Raw genomic sequence first — 9,443 nt, 5'->3', positions numbered from 1 at the left:
CAAATCCACGAACCATGAGATCATACCAGAGCCTAAGTTGGACACTCAACCAACTGAGCCATCCAGGTGCCCCAAGGATGATTACTTTTGTGCTTCTATTCAACCTTTATGAGAGGTCTTAGCCTGAGCAATTACACAAGAAAAAGAAACAAAAGGCACCCAATTTGGAAAAAGAAGTATAACTGCTTCTATTTGCAAATGACATAATTCTACATGTGGAAAATCCCAAAGAATTCACATATACATGAAAGGACTAATAGAACTAATAAATACAGCAATGTTGCAGGGCAAAAGAGCAACGTATGAAAATGAGTTATGTTTAGATGCACAACAATTCTTACTATATAAGAATCCATATATAGTAGCATTGAAAAAACACACCTACATTAAAAAAAAAAACACCTAGGAATGAATTTAAAGGGAGTAAAAGACACGGATAGTGGAAACAATGAAACACAAAGAAAATATAATTACATGAAAAAAATACTTCATGTTCATAGATTAGAAGACTTAATATATTTTTTTAAATGTTTATTTATTTTTGAGAGAGAGAGATAGAGTATGAGCAGGGGCAGAGAGAGAAGAAGACAGAATTTGAAGCAGGATTCAGGCTCTGAGTAGTCAGCACAAAGCCTAATGCGGGGCTTGAACTCATGGGCTGTGAGATATGACCTGAGCCGAAGTTGGACACTTAACCGACTGAGCCACCCAGGCACCCTAGAAGACTTAATATTCTTAAGATGGCACTACTCCCCAAAGCGATCTACAAATTTAATGCAATCCATATCAAAATCTCAATGGCTGTGTGTGTGTGTGTGCGTGTGTAAATGGAAGAGCCAATCATCATATTCATATAGAGAATTGCAAGGGGCCCTGAAGAGCCAAAACAATATTGACAAAGATAAACGGGGCTCAAGAACTCACACAGATTTCGAAACTCACTCCAAAGCTGTAAAAATCAAAATGTAGGCACTCGCACAAGGACAAACATATAGGCCAATGGAATGAAACTGTGGTTTGAGAAATAAACCCAACCATCTATGGTCAACTGATTTTTCATAAGTGTACCAAAACCATTCAATGGGGTAAAGAATAAGCTCTCTAACAAATGGTGGCGGGCCAACTGGATATGTAAAAAACATGAAGTTGGAATCCTGCTTCATTCCATACTTGAAAATTAGCTCATAATGGATAAAAGACCCAAGCACAAAAATTATAAAACTATCATTAGAAAGGATTTACAGGATTTACAGGAATAAATCTTTATTATTTTAGGTGTGGGAATGGATTCTTAGATTCGACATCAAAAGCATGAGCAACAAATGAAAAACAATAAACTGGATACATACAAATTAAAATCTTTGTCCATCAAAAGACATTATTAAGAAAATGAAAAGACAACTTGAAATGGGAAAAATACTTGCAATCGTACTTCTGATAAAGGTTTGGTATTGAGAATAAAGAACTCTTACAACCCAACAACAACAAAAAATACAACCCAATTAAAAAATGGGCGGTGGGCTTAAGTAGATATTTCTCCAAAGATCTATAAATGGAAAACAAGCACATGAAGAGATGTTCAAATTCATTTGTCATTAAAGAAGTGCGAGTCAAAACCACAATGAGGTATCACTTCAAATTTGCTGGGATGGCTAGAATTTTCTAAATGTAAAATTTATTTTTATTAAGTAGGCTCCATGCACGATATAGAGTCAACGTGGGGCTTGAACTCATGACCCTGAGACCAAGACCTGAGCTGAGAGCAAGAGTCAGACAGCTAACTAAATGAGCCGGGCGCCTCAACACATTTTTTTAAACATTTATTTGTTTTTGAGAGACAGAGAGAGAGCAATGAGCAGGGTAGGGACAAAGAAAGACAGAGACACAGAATCTGAAGCAGGCTCCAGGCTCGAAGTTGTCAGCACAGAGCCCGACACGGGGCTCAAACCCACAAACCGTGAGATCATGACCTGAGCCAAAGTTGGATGCTTAACTGTCTGAGCCACCCAGGTGCCCCCCAACAATTTTTTAAGGGAAAATAAGAAGTATTGATGAGGAGCTGAAGAAATAGGAACTCCTGTGCATTGCTGATGGGAATGTAGAATGCACAATCACTGTATAGAAGAGTTTGACAGTTTCTCAAAACGTTTAACATAAAATGACCATATGCCCAAGTATTCCATTTCTTGGTATATATCCAAGAGAAATGAAAATATATGTCTATATAGAAAACTGTACATTAATGTTCATAGCAACATTATATTTACAAAAGGTATAAACAATCACTGGACAAATGGATAAAGTGTCGTATAAATGTACCATGGAGGGGTGCCTGGATGGCTCAGCAGCTTAAGCATCTGACTCTTGATTTTGGCTCAGGTCATGATCTCCCCGTTTGTGAGTTAGAGACCCACATGAAGCTCTATACTGACAGCTCAGAGCCTGGAGCCTGCTTCACATTCTGTGTCTCCCTCTCTCTCTGCCCTTCCCCTACTCACACTCTGTCTGTCTCTCTCAAAAATAAACATTAAAAATATTTTTTACATATCAAGTAGCTTTAGATATTAGTAATATTTTGAGGCTAACAAAAGAATAAATACGTATGTCTGACTTCTAAAACGGTAGAAGGGGAAGATTGAATTTTAAAAATCAGGCAAAAAGAAAAAAGATAGCTAAAACACAAAAGAAGTGGGAAAATAAAACATTTTTGAAAATAGAGTTTAAAAAAGTAAGGACAGGGGTTCCTGGTGGCTCAATTAGTTGAGCATCTGACTTTGGCTCAGGTCATGATCTCACAGTTTATGGGTTCGAGCCCCACATCAGACTTTGTGCTGCCAGGGTGAAGCTTACTTCAGATTCTCTGTCTCCTCTCTGCCCCTCCCTTGCTCATGCTCTCTCTCTCCCAAAAAGAAATAAACATTAAAATAATAATCATAATAATCAAATAATCCTAATAAATGTAAAAAACTTGCTTTAAAAAAGGATATATGCCAGATTAGGTTAAATACAATTCTAGCTACAGGCTCAGAAACCATTCAAACATAAAGACTAAGAAATTTATTTACAAAATAGAAAGACATACAAGGGAAATTACAACCAAAGTCAGGGTAGCTATATAAGCACTAAAAAAAAAAGCCTTTTAAAGATAGGGTTGCCAAATTTAGTGAAAATAAACAAACCCCATGATTATGTAAGTTAAATTTGTATTTCAGATAAACAATGAATAGTTTTTAACATTACTTAGGACATACCTACACTAAAATTTATTTGATGTTTATCTGAAACACAAAGTTAACTGGGCATCCTGTATTTTATCTGGAAACCCTACTGTAAGACAAAAAGCATTTTTAGTGACAGAATCTTTAGATTATAATAAAGTGTTCAATTTGCCAGGAAATGGTAATTAATGATTTTAAACTTGTAAGCGCCCAACAAAGTAGCCTCAAAATAAAGCAAACTTTGACAACTTCAGGAAGAAATGGACAAACCCATCACGGTGGACAAAACCTCTACCTTGCCTCTGTGTCGTCAGTGGCTGCTTGCCTCAGGGGCTACGGCACCCAGGCGCAGTTCCTCCAGGTTTCCACCCCTGGCAAGGGGCAAGGCCTCTCTGCAAGCCTAAGGCTGGTAATGGCTTCTCTCTCTTGCTGGTTACTGGCCCTTTGTCACTCTTGGCTGACTCTTAACCAAGGCCAGTAAACCAACCCTTCAACAGAATCCTATTGGCTAAACTCTTTCAGGTGTGCTGTTTCCTGTCCCTACCATAACAAATACAATTAGGTACAAAATTTTGTGACATTGATCATTTTCCTATAAATGAAGAGTGTAATAGGGTTGGAAAAATCAGCATCTTGTCACTGTCATAATAAAGATTGCTGTGGGCAAAAATCAGCAGTGGAAGCTCAATCTATGTTGTAAAGTCTAATGAGAAGCAGGATATTCACATAGTCTTAAAATGCCAAGTTGCTTTAATTGAAAAGGAGAAAAATAATAAATGTTGAGTGGAAACACTGGAAACAACACCTTTACAAACTGAAAAATTAACATCATCAAGGTACAGATGGATATCATATGCCCCCAGACGGGATTCCTTAAGAATGAAACAAAACCATACATCCAGTACCCTGCCGGGAAGGCACAGTCTGATTTAACCACGAGGAAACATCAGACAAACCCTCAGTGAGGAGCACTGTATAAAATGACTTGCCGCAATTCTTCAAAAATGTCTGTCATGAAAGACAGAGAACATATGAAAAATGTTACAGATTAGAGGAAACTGAAACAACATGGACCTAAATACAATGTGTTATCTTGAACCAACCTCTGTACTGGTAGGGAAACTAGAAAGTACATTATTGGGACAACTGACAACACTGAAATACAGACCATAAATCAGATAAAAGATTATGTCAGTGATTTATAATGAAATTATAAATGAGTAAGTAACAATATAGTGTGTATATGTGTGTTATTGTAAAGTGAATAAAACAAAAGTAAACCTAGTAAATACATTTTATACACATAATGAGAGTGAGAGAAAGAAAGGAGGAGGAGGAGGAGAAGTCGTAGTAGGGTAAAGTTGGTGAAGGACAGAATCATGGCCAAGAGATAAAAAAAAATTACTAAATCTGAGAAAGGATATACAGGAGTTCTCTGTATTGCTCTTGCAACCTTTCTCTAGGTTTTAAATTATTTCAAAAGAAAAAAGTGCTATGGATATTGCTTCATTAACACTCTTCGTTTCACTTGAAAATACGATGAAAGATACAGATTCTATTTCCAGGAAAATCAATTCCATCAACACACATAATTTTGCATATTATTTGAGGGAGTTCAAAGACACCATGGAGTACATGCACATTAAGAATCACTGCTTCATTATTTCTAACATCCAGTATTGCAAAAGAGAATTCTGCCACCAGCATACTTTTTATTTTTTTGTAGGTAACCTACTGTTTTCTGTCTCATTATATGTAGAGTTTTTTTTCCCTAGGATCTTTGAAATTTTTAAAATACCATCAAAAAAATGGTACAGACATCTTTTTTTTTTTTTACATATTCTTTAGAAAATGGGAAGTTCTTTTATTTTTCAGGTCACTTTCAGCCTTAGAAACTTCTTTACAATGACAAATTTGATTGATGCTTCTGTTCCATTTCTTCTGATTTTTCCTTTGGAGATTTCTATTATTCACTGGTTTTTCTTTCATATGTGTACACTAATTTTCTTTCGTATGTGTACTTTTTTTTCTACCTATCATTTTCCATCTCTGTCCTTTCAATGTGCATTCCAGAAGAGCACCCCAAGTGTGCTCTCTATGTCATTAATTTTATTTTTTTTGTAGCATCAGTTTTGCCCTTTATCTCCAGAAATGTTGTTTACCTGGAGCTGTGACCTGACAGTGGATACAGAAGGACAGAGGGACTATAGAAAGAGGGGAGATGATGGGGTTAGAATGTTTAGCAGACCAACTAACAACTCTAACTTCTTCACTTTCTAGTCAGGACAGCTCTTTCAATCTGGAGTTAGAAATGGATAGCAAAGGTGAGTCCAAGCCTTGGTCTGCCTTCTTTGTGGCCTTTGGCAAAGTTGGGATTAAGGAAGTGACATGAGGGGCGCCTGGGTGGCTTAGTCAGTTAAGTGTCCAACTTCAGCTCAGGTCATGATCTCACAGTTCATGAGTTCCAGCCCTGCTTTGGGCTCTGCGCTGACTGTGGGGAGCTTACTTAGAATCCTCTGTCTCCCTCTCTCTCTGCCCCTTTTTTTCATGCGTGCTCTCTCTCAAAAAAAAAAAAAAACAACATTAAAAAAAAAAGGAAGCAACATAAATGTGGTCCTCAATGTAATCCATGATAAACTTATTGGAAAATTTCCCCATTCTTTAGCATAAAGCTTTTTTATATCTTTGTTCCTCTTTATTAAAGTTCTTTGGAATTTTTATTTTTAAATTTTCAAAATTTTTATTCATTTATTTTTGAGTTGGGAGGGGCAGAGAGAGAGAGAGAGAGAGAGAGAAAGACAGAGAGAGAGAGAGAGAGAGAGAGAGAGAAAGAGAGAAAGAGAATTCCAAGCACGCTCCACAGCATCAGCACAGAGCCCAATGTGAGGTGCAAACTCTCATACTGTAAGATCATCACCTGAAATGAAACCAAGAGTTGGACACAACTGACTTAGCTCTTCTTTACGGAATTTAAAAAAGGTGATTGGAGTGGTACCTGGGTGGATCACTTGGTTAAGTGACTGACTTTTGATTTTGGCTCAGGTCATGATCTCATGGTTGGTGGGTTTGAACCTTGTGTCAGGCTCTATGCTGACAGAGCAGAACCTCTTGGGATTCTCTCTCTCCTCTCTCTGCCTTTCCCCTGCTCATATGTGTGCTTGCTTGCTCTTTCTCTCTCAAAAAAGTAAATAAACTAGAAAAGTGGAGGTGGGGGCACTTGGGTGGCTCAGTCAGTAAGCATCTGATTCTTGATTTCAGCTCAGGTCATGATTTCATGATTCATGAGATTGAGCCCCATGTAGAGTTCTGTGCTGATGGTGCAGAGCCTGCTTGGGACTCTCTCTCTATCCCTCCCCTGCATGCTTTCTCTCTCTCTCTCTCTCTCTCTCTCTCTCAAAATAAAAAAGAAGGTAATTGGAAAAAGCGATTTCAGGCCCTGGAAATCTGATACCAAGTTAGCCTAGAAGTGTCTTCTCCAATATTTTCTCCTGATTAGGAGCACCGGGTAAAAAATGACTTCTAATTATCCTGGTTTATTATATTCCCTTCATAGATATGGATCTTCTAAGAGTTAGGTATTATTGTTTAGTACCATCATTTCTGAATGTTTAGAATATGTATTAAATGACATAAGGAGAATTAGTTTATTTCTATAAAATTCCAAGGACACTGGAAATAGCTACGCAACCAAACCTCTTAGCTGCAAACATTCTCTCTTCCTCAAGAGGTGGTCTCACTAATGAAGGCAGAAAAAGAAAAACAAGAGGAACTATGAAACCTGCTTCTTTTGTTTATGAGACTGAATTCCCCACAAGCCTTCAGATAGAGTCACATCTGAAGACAACTGCTGTTGAAGAAGATGATTTAAATGTATTAAACCAGAAACGACACAAGTAAGGAACACATGGCTGTACACACAACAAAGGGGAGCCCCGCACATCTGATCTAGGTTAGTAACAAACAAAGACGATGACTCACTTTACACAGCAAAAAAACAAGCATGGATGCATGAAACTCATTACCTCCAAGAGGATTTCTGGCAGAAAACATAAATTATTGGTATACACTTAGGAATGACTGTGTCAAAATGGTGACAGAGAATATGAGACAACATTTTACTTTGAATGATGAGTCACAAAGGGCACAGTTTTGCTGTGGCTACTCCCTTGGAGGTAGTCTCGGATTTTAGACTGACCAATGGACCAATCCCTGGGTTTTTAAAACCAATTTTTATGTCTTTATTAAAAAATTTTTTAATGTGTTTTTTTTTTTTTTTTTTGAGAGAGAGAGAGCACAGGCATGGGAGGGGCAGAGAGGGAGACACAGAATCCGAAGCCGGCTCCAGGCTCTGAGCTGTCAGCACAGAACCCGATATGGGGCTCAAACTCACAAACAGTGAGATCATGACCTGAGGCAAAGTTGGATGCTTAACCGACTAAGCCACCCAGGTGCCCCCAGTTGTTATGCCTTAAAACACAGTGGAAAATTTTCTGTCATCTTATCAGGACCTTATGATTTCCACTTCATGTTTTTTCTAATTACCTATATCTTCTTCCTGTATACAAACCCAATCTTTGCTTCCTCTGAAGCAACTAGGTGTTATGCCTAGAGCAATTAGTTACTACCTGTTTAATAACTGAAGCCTGTAAAGATACATCTAAACGCTGACTGAAGAATTCTGAGAGATGGTAAAATGTACATTTCTGAGCCTCCTCATATATTCTTCAAAAAATGTCCAAAGGAAACAATTCTGCGTGTTTTCAAAATCAAGGCAAAACACTTGGCAGGGGCCAGGGGAGGAAGCCAAATTAAGGAATTGAATTTAATTCTACAGTTGTTGCTTTGAACGTCTATGAAAATTTTAAGAGAATAAATATTCTTTTAACTAAAACAGCTAAAATTTGAGCAGAAGAAATCATGGAAATGAGGAATGGCTGAAGATTTATCATCCTTCAAATTCACCAAGACTAGTATTAGTTGGAATATTCCTACTAAGGCTCAGAAGCCAATTAAAGCAAAGGAGTCCAAGAGGGAATTTTTCCTGGATGTGAATTACGATGTCTCATATAAATGTGGCAAGAGCAGAGTTGAAGATGATATTCACAGGCAACCAGAACCAGGACTTCAAATAACACCAGAGTCTCCCTTGGACTCACCCTGCTTGTTTCACTGGGTGGGCTTTATTCCCTCTACACACTGAGGAGTAGGACTACACTGGTAGTTAAGCTACAGTAACAAATAATTGGTTAAAGTTGCTCAAACACATAAGATGCCCAGAGGTGAAGTGAATGGTCAGTCCTGAGCTGCACTCTGTAGCTCAGAAATCAAGGGTCTCAGGCCCTTTTCTGGTCTCCTGTCATCTTCAGAGTATCAGCGGTAACTTCTCTGAAGATCTCAAGATGGCTGCAGCAGGGCCATGCAAAATGTTCTTCTGTCCACAGCGGTGCTCAAAGAGCAGGAAGGGAGGGATGAGCTCTCATCAAAGAATTCTTTTTTTTTTTTTTCCAGAAAATTCAATGTCTCCCAGAAAACTCTAGCAGACATCTCCTTATAGAGCTTTGCCTAAATAAAAATAGGCCACCTCTAAGAAAGTCTGGAAAAATCAGTATCAGGAACTTTTAGTTTAGTTTTTAAGAGATAGTTCCTACTAACAGGAAAAGATGAAACAGGCAATCAAAAATGTCTAACACATCTACCAACTGCTCCTATGCTTATAGCAAGCTCCTTCTTATTGCTACTGTGGGTTCTACACCCTGGTACCTGCTTTTCCATTTGACCACTTGCTCTGCATTAGTACTATCTATTCAGGTCGCCAACTGCACATCCCATTTATACTCTGATCTGCTTTTCAGCTCTCTCTTCAGGTTTAGTAACAAGGTCTTCAAACTGTTTCCTGGCTTGACTCATGTGCCCTCAGGACTCTGCTCCTCCTATCTGCTCATAGATGCTTCAAGTGTAGATGATCACATCCTATCTCACCCCTACTTTAGATTCCTACTCAGTTTAACAAACAACTCCATCAAGCTTCTGCCTACCAAGGAATAAGTTTGGTAAATAAGTTCAGTTTTGGTCAGTGAGCTGAGGTCTCTGTGAGCACGCAGGTGGAGGAATACAAATGGCAGTTGGAAATATGGAGCTTGGAGCTTAGGAAAGAAAACCTCTACGAGATACCAGATTTATGATCATCAACAAATAGGTTGTAATCAAAGCCACATGAGGGGCACC

This window comes from Suricata suricatta, chromosome 8 (assembly GCF_006229205.1).
Source record: "Suricata suricatta isolate VVHF042 chromosome 8, meerkat_22Aug2017_6uvM2_HiC, whole genome shotgun sequence".
NCBI classification, from domain to species: Eukaryota; Metazoa; Chordata; class Mammalia; order Carnivora; family Herpestidae; genus Suricata; species Suricata suricatta.
The sequence above is the reverse complement of the archived record's forward strand: the minus strand, read 5'-3'. Positions refer to the sequence as shown.